This window comes from Castor canadensis, chromosome 13 (assembly GCF_047511655.1).
Source record: "Castor canadensis chromosome 13, mCasCan1.hap1v2, whole genome shotgun sequence".
NCBI classification, from domain to species: domain Eukaryota; kingdom Metazoa; phylum Chordata; class Mammalia; order Rodentia; family Castoridae; genus Castor; species Castor canadensis.
The window spans coordinates 50,796,537-50,804,460 of record NC_133398.1 but is presented as its reverse complement, the minus strand read 5'-3'; the positions used below and the strand labels follow the sequence as shown (position 1 = coordinate 50,804,460).

At 38.3% G+C, this 7,924-nt stretch overlaps 2 pseudogenes; both read right to left on the bottom strand.

Moving 5' to 3' along the window:
- Nucleotides 1-2,159: 2,159 nt before the first annotated feature.
- Nucleotides 2,160-4,068, bottom strand: LOC109690563 (acyl-CoA:lysophosphatidylglycerol acyltransferase 1 pseudogene; annotated as a pseudogene).
- Nucleotides 4,069-5,797: 1,729 nt separating this feature from the next.
- Nucleotides 5,798-6,349, bottom strand: LOC109690639 (interferon omega-1-like; annotated as a pseudogene).
- Between the last annotated feature and the right edge of the window lie 1,575 nt (nt 6,350-7,924).

Genomic DNA, 7,924 nt, shown 5'->3' with positions numbered 1-7,924 from the left:
CTACTTTCAAAAATTAACTCATAATCTATAAGTATTTGTCATTCTAGAGACAATGGAAATGACACCACTTAAAAAGTAAAGCATCTTACAGCAGAGTGTGTTTAATGTGTACAGTATATTGAAAAATATCATGTTCCTTTGGAGCACAGTGATGACAAAACTGGCCCAAAGCCTTATTATGTATGTGCATATGCATTTTTTTGATAGAAGAACTGGCCACTCCACCCTGTAGCCTGCTTTGCAATGAGGAAATGGTCTATTAGCTAGGACTGTATATGATATACTTGACAGTGAGCAACTTCTCCCCCAGATGGCAAACTAATGTCTCAAATGAACAATTTCAATCCACCCTGCAACTGAGTCAAACAGGAGCATCATACAGCTTCTCTTTGGTTTCCTATCATCACTGGTACCATTAAAGTGAGATGGTTTTCACCAATTCATTCACTGCAAAACATATAATCAACTGCTTAGGTTTCAAAATAATTGCATTTTGGAACAAGGATTACCAAACCTATTCCGCATTTTTTAACAGTAGTAGTATAATATTGAAAGAGGTATTTTAGTTAGCACATCATTCTCTTTCACATGTACTCTGAGTTATCCTAAAGATGAAGCTGCTGTGGGCTTTTATTTGGTGTTGCTTTACTTTCCCACGTAACTGGGGGGGAAATTCACATTTTTCAGTTTTTATTTTTGGTTTATTTGAAAACAGAAAACATTAGCCTTTATTTTTGTTTTATAGCCTACTTCTCAGAATTGTTATTTGTGTGATTAGTGATAACAGGGGAATCTATAGTGCTCATATCACAGAGACCTACCACTGACTTTTTTCTTACTTGATCTTAGTAGTCTCACAATCCTAAACCAAAAAAACCAAACACACACATACAAAACCCAAAACCTAAAACATCCTCTACCTCAACACTAATGCAGTGCCTACACTTTTTGTGAAGTTTGGTTCTCCTATGAGGTGAATCACATAAATACAGTGACAAATGAAAAAAAAAGTTCTAGAAATAATAAACTTGACTTTACCTTTTTCAAAAGCAGTTGAAAGAGACTGGGAAGTCTTTCTGTGCTGGTCTCTTTCCCAATTTCACCACCCTGAGAGGAGCAGCTGCTTGATGTAACAATAGAACATACTGCTATCTGCACCAGTTCTGGGTGGGCCACATGAGACCTTGTCACTATTATATGCCAATGTCTGGCTCTCTATCTCTTATCTTCTTATAAACTAGTCTGTTTCCCCTTAAACTGACCATTTAAATGTTTTACAATAATTTGTTTTAACCATCCCCAAATGCATTTAGTGCTATGATGTCAAAATGGAAAAAAAAAGTATCCAACTACAAACAGGAGTATCAGGTCAGATGTGACCAATGCAGGGTGGTACTAGAGAGCATCGATGGGCAAATACATAGACAAGAAAGCCTCCTGGGATCTGCTCACTGATGAGACTTCCCTTTGTTTTCAGGCTACATTACTATCCTTTGCTATATTTGCATCTGATAAAAGTGCATTTTGTGAAGTATAAATATCAATCTATAATAGATATGCCTTCTATACAAAAAAGAGAAATTGGGTGAACCCCTCCCCAGTAGAAGGGAGAGCACTATTGCATGTAAACATGGTGCTGGATTGAGCTAGCCTTTGAAGGAACACAGTCAACACCAGGTGTTCAGTGGACACTACCCCTGCCCCCCTAATGCAAACACTGTGCCTCAGCCCAGTGTTGAGGACTGGAGTTTGTTACTGTGATGGCAGGGAAACCTCTGTTCAGGAGGTACCCATCAACTCCTTTCAGGCTACTAGTATCACAGCATGAGTGGGTGAAATGAGGGCACTGTACAACATTGCTCTAATAAGAGACTACTAGCTAGGAGGGAGGAGCACAACTTCTGAGCCTGAACTAAATGATCAAATATTTGGTGGCAACAAGAGTTTCTTTCAGATAGTCTTCTAGAATGATTTTATGATTTTCTCTTCTCCAAATGTGATGTTGCTTAATTATGTGGTAGAGTGTATCTCTTTAAAACATGAGAAGTTCTTAAAATTTATTAGCATGTCATTATATTACTGATCCTTATTTAAGTGGAGTTTAAAAATATCCCAAAGGGGAATAAGTATTAATCCATCCATTGGATTCCCTTTGCCTTTTTTATATATTTTGATTTGCACATGTAAATAATGCACACTTATGAAAGTCTGAACTCCTATTGTGACCTTGACATGTCCAAGTCAATTCCTAAAATAGGCAATGGTAAAAATACTGAATGATGTTGTACCACATATAGCCCAACAAAAATGCAAAAGACTGTATGAGAAAAATCCACATGAGGGTCGTATTCCTGGAAACAGCTTCTTTGTGGTCCTTGGAAGGTGGAAAGGCTCCTGTTTCATAAAAATGGGATAAGAGGTCCTGTTTTTCAATAAACCATTGATAGAGCCTGTTGGCAAGGTCATTGGTCTCCAAGGGAACATCTTTAATTGGAAAGATCCTGTAATGTACATGTGTGACAGTTGGTTTTCTGTATCCAAGGACCCAGGTTTGGATATCTATCTGTTCAGCTTTGGGATAAGCTATGGTTGTATCTATTATTCACTGGAGGCCTTTTAATTTGCTCTCTAATTCTTTACCATCTCCTCCTGCTGGACTTCCATTTTCCTGTCGTGGTACAAGTGCATTCAGAATAATTTGTGTTGCCCCAAACCTTGGCAAAGTGACATGTGTAAGAAATAGCAAATTATTTTTCTTTGCAAATGCCTGACTTGTTTCTGGCCTCTTCCTGAGGAATCCCCCTTCAGGAAACAAAACAATCCATTTTCGATCTCTGTTCTGTAGTTATGCTCCAGCTGCTTCTTGAGAAGCAGCAGCTGCTGGTCACGAAAAGATCTTCCCTGTCTTATAAAGAAGTCTCCATGAATTAGAGAAACAATTCCAAAGTTTGTGACTTAAAAATATGATCCATCGGCCACATCTGAGCAACAACCAATCCCTTGTCCTGAAGGCACATCATCAGTGTGCACACATCTCCTGCTGCCTGGTGGTTCACCAGCATCACTGCTTCATCTTTTGAAATTGCTTTAATATCCTCTCTCCTCTCCATCACTGTATATCCTGCATACCATCCGCAGGAAGCCACCATTCCTAAAAGCCACTTGTACATGATTCCTTAATATACCAGAAGCGCTTACTGTCCAGCACTCCAGGAGAGGCTGCAGGAGAATCACATAGCAGATGCAGGACGGAATAGCAACCAGGTTGTTGGCGACCATGAAGGCAAATCTCATCAGGGCTTTCACCAACATCCAGCCCAGCCACGGAGCTTCTTCCAAAGTCACAGCTATTCTCACATTGGACTCGGTACTGTCTTTCTTGGACTGGCCGGGGCCTGGCCCGGGCTGCTGGAGCCAGAGGAGCGGGAAGAATGCATGGCCGGCCCCGGGGCCAGCAGGAAGGAGGCGGCGGTGCGGCCCGGCCCCGCTCCGGCTCTCCGTTCTCTTAAATATAGTTTATATTTGTGGTGAAGGCTGGTATTTTTCTAAAGTAATAGAGTTTGATTATATTTTTCTATTAATTGTGTATCTCCCCTACCGTTGTGGTTTATTTTTTGTGTTTTCATGATGGTAGTTATCCTTTCACTTCCAGATATAGGGATATATTAAAAATTTATTATAGGACTGGCTTAGTGATGGTGAATTCCCTCATTTTGTGTTTGTCTTAGAGAGTGTTTCTTCTTCATTTGGATGATAACTTTTCTGGATATAATAATATTCTTCGTTGGCATGGATTTCTTTGGTTGCTGTTGTTTTTTTGTTTGTTTTATTTTTTCTGTCAGAACTTTTCATATATTATCCTATTCCCTCCTGCCCTATAATACTTCTCTTGGGAAATCTGTTTCTCTACTGGGGTTCAAATAAATATGCCTGGTGTTCCTCTCTTGCTGTTTTTAGAAATTTCTGCTCACCTTGGAGTTTTGAAAGCTCAAAAGTTATATACCTTAAGACTGTCTCTTTTAGACAAATTTTTTTGGGTGCTTGGGTGTCCTGGACCTGGATGTCCATGTTTTCCCCAAGGTTAGGGAAATTTTAGCTATAATTGCAATAAATACATTTTGTATCATGTTTCCTTTCTCTTCATCTTCTGGAATTCTCATAATTAAAATGTTTGTTCATTTCATACTATTGCATATGTCACAAAGACTCTCATTTTCTTTTATTTTCTCTCCTTTCTTTCATTTTCTTTTTTCTTTCCTTCCCCCTCTCTTTTCTCTTTCCCTCCCTCCCTTCTTCCTTCCTTCCTTCCTTTATTTGTCAGTCTGAGATATTTCACAAGATATGTCTTTAAGTTCAGAAATCACTTGTGTTCCTTTTTCTAGTCCATTTTGGAGGCTTTCAACTGTATTTTTATTTGTGTTATTGCATTCCTCTATATTAGGATTTCTGTTCCATTCATTTTCCTAATCTGTTTACTGAGTTTCTTGTTTATACCATGAATTGCTTTCCTAATTTCATTTGTGGTTTGTCCGTATTCTCTATTATCTCCTGTTACTTTGAATATTTTTTCAAGTTGTTTTTCAGAATTGTCATCAATTTCCTTTTCTTCTGAAGAAACCAACCAGATTTCTATACTTTCATGTCCAAGGGGCTTTAGAAATATTATATAAATATATATTCAAGATATATACATTTAATTCCATCCACGACTTACTCATACTTAAATTGTCTTGTGTGAGAATATAATTTTCCTTTAGTTTTTTGCATTGATTCATACAGTAGAAATAAAATAAGCATTAGTATTATTTTTGTTACCTTCTCTATAATACTCAGGTTTCCATACATCAGGAACTGTCTGCCTTACTTACCTGTATTATTTGAACTACATTCCACAATATGCCACTTACTCAATTTAAGTACATATGAATAAGTGTTACCATTCTTTACTTTGCTTGTAACAAGTGTGTGATAACTTGGGCATGTGTCTTGTGGATACAGTGCTTGTCTAGCAAGTATAAGACCATGAGTTCCAAAACAAAACAGAAAATGAATATTTGGCTGGGCATGGTGGCTCATGCCTATAATTCCATTTTTGTTGGCAATTGATACTGTGAGGATCACAGTTTGTGGTCAGCCTGCCGAAAAAGTTAGCAAAACCCATCTCAATTAATAAAACAGACACAGTGATTCATTCCTGTTATCCTTGCTATGTAAGAGATATAGATAGTAGGATTGTGGACTGAGTCTAACTCTGGGAAAAAATATGAGACCCTACCTGAAAAATAGCTAAAGTAAAGAAGAGTTGGGTATGTGGCTGAAGCAATACATCTCCTACCTGGCAAGGTCCTGGTTCAAATCCTCCTACCCTCAAGAAGGGAGAAAAGGTGGGTGCTGAATTAGGTTTTTGAAAATCTAATTCAGGACATTTCTGATGATATAAATAAAACAAAATGCAAGGTAAGTAACACAAAAAGTAAATGTTTAATGTATTTTTAAGAAATATTATATGAATATGTTACCATAATGTATAAATCTTACAAATATAAAACATACAAAAAGGAATTGAAATAAATAAATAAATAATGTAAAGGCACTTATCTCTGAATGACAGTGCCCCTGAGGTGAACATTTTTAACATACACATGTTTAATGTTTTTAAGATGTGCTGAATTTAACTCAATAAAATGTGACTGAAACAAAAATAACAGTCTTTGAAATGAACAAAGATGCATGTGCATGGTCAAAATGGCAGAATAGTCAAGAGGAACCATTTGATGATGACCATAGATCTCCATCCTTACTCCTTTACCTTCCTTGTAATATTCCTTATCACAAGAAGCACCATGATTTCTCCTCTGATGATTTCCCAGGCACAGTCACTGCATTTCTTCTCTTCAAAGTAGAGACAGATTTTCCTGAAGTACCACCTCAAAGCCAGGGTTGGGCTGTTAATTTTCAGGAGATTTTTCATCTTGAATCACCTGCAGCAGCAGGTTGTCAGGTGCTCCAGTTGTTTATGGAGATCAATGTAGAGTTCATTCAGGAAGGTCATGTTCCAGACAGTAGAGGAGTGTACTGTGTGAAACAAGTTGGAACTCTGCTGGAGTATCAAGTGGAGCACAGATATGGCATGGGTCTTCTGGAATTGATTGCCATTCACCATCTCTTAGGGGAACTGGAAGTCTCTTTAATCCTTCAGACACCAAACAAGGACATTCTCCTCATTTGGTCTAATAGGTCAAAGGTCTTCCTGCTAGACAGAGTTCTGAGATAGATAATAGCCAAGAGACCCAACAGGGCCATAGCTGCTCAGCACCAGGAAGGTCAGTGGAGTGAACAGGTAGGCCATGGGGGATTAATGGTTCCCATAAAAATCCTAATGACATTCATCACAGAGTTTGAAAAATCTACCTACATTTCATTTGTAAACACAAAAAGACCACAAATAGCCAAGGCATTATTGAGCAAAAAGAACAACACTGAAGGTATCACAATACCTGACTTTAAACTATACTACAGAGCCATAGCAATAAAAACAGCATGGTACTGACACAGAAACAGATATGAAGACCAGTGGGAAAAAAAAGAATAGGTGTCCTAAAGCGATAGCACACTAGGGAGGTATGAAGATAGGTAAGACACCCAAAAAACTAGATAGCATTTGTTGTCCTCTATGCAGAGAACTAATGCAGATACTTTAAAGCGACAGAGGCCAACAGGAGAAGGGAACCAGGAACTAGAGAAAAGGTTAGTTCGAGAAGAATTAATTTAGAAGGTAACACACATGCACAGGAAATCAATGCGAGTCAACTCCCTGTACAGCTATCCTTACCTCAACTAGAAAAACCCTTGGTCCTTCCTATTATTGCTTATACTGTCTCTTCAACAAAATTAGAGATAAGGACAAAATCGTTTCTGCTTGGTAGTGAGGGGGTGGAGGGAGAGGGAGGGGGTGGGGGATACGGGAGGGGGTGGGCGGGTAAGGGAGGGGGCAGGGGTAGGGGGGAGAAATGACCCAAACATTGTATGCACATATGAATAAAAGAAAAAAAAAAGAATAGAAGTCCTGGATATGGATCCATGCAGCTACATACACTTTATTTTTGACAAAGTTGCTAAAAGCATATCATGGGGAAAAGACAGCCTCTTCCACACATGTTGCTGGGAAAAGTGGTTAATTGACAGCAGAAAACTAAAACTAAACCATGCCTACCATCCTGTACTAGTATCAATTCAAAGTGGATTAAGGACCTCAATATTACACAGGAAACTTTGCAGTTAGTACAGGAAAGATCAGGGAATACTCTGGAAGCAATAGTTATAGGCAAGGACTCCTTCAATAGAACACCAGCAGTCCCGCAAATAAGAGAGAGGATTAACAAATGGGATTACATGAAATTAAAAAGCTGCACAACACAAGAAATGGTCTCTAAATTAAAGAGTCCAACCAAGAATGGGAGAAAATCTTCACTGGCTATACATCAGACAAAGGACTGATAACCAGAATACACAGAGAGCTCAAAAAACTAAACTCCCCCAAAATAAATGAATCAAATGAAGAAGTGGCAAATTGAACTAAACAGACCTTTACCAAGGAAGAAACTCAAATGGCAAAAAAACACATGAAAAAATTTTCACTATCCCTAGCCATAAAGGAAACACAAATCAAAACTACACTAAGATTCCACCTCACTCCTGTTAGAATAGCTATCATCAAAAACACCACCAATAACAAATGTTGGCAAGGATGCAGGGGAAAAGGAACCCTTTTCACTGTAGGCAGGAAAATAAGCTAGTACAACCACTTTGGAAAGCAATATGGAGGCTTCTTAAATGACTAAACTTAGATCTGCCATATGTTCCACTGATACCGCTCCTAGGAATATACCAAAAGGGATGTAACTCAGGTTATTCCAAATACACC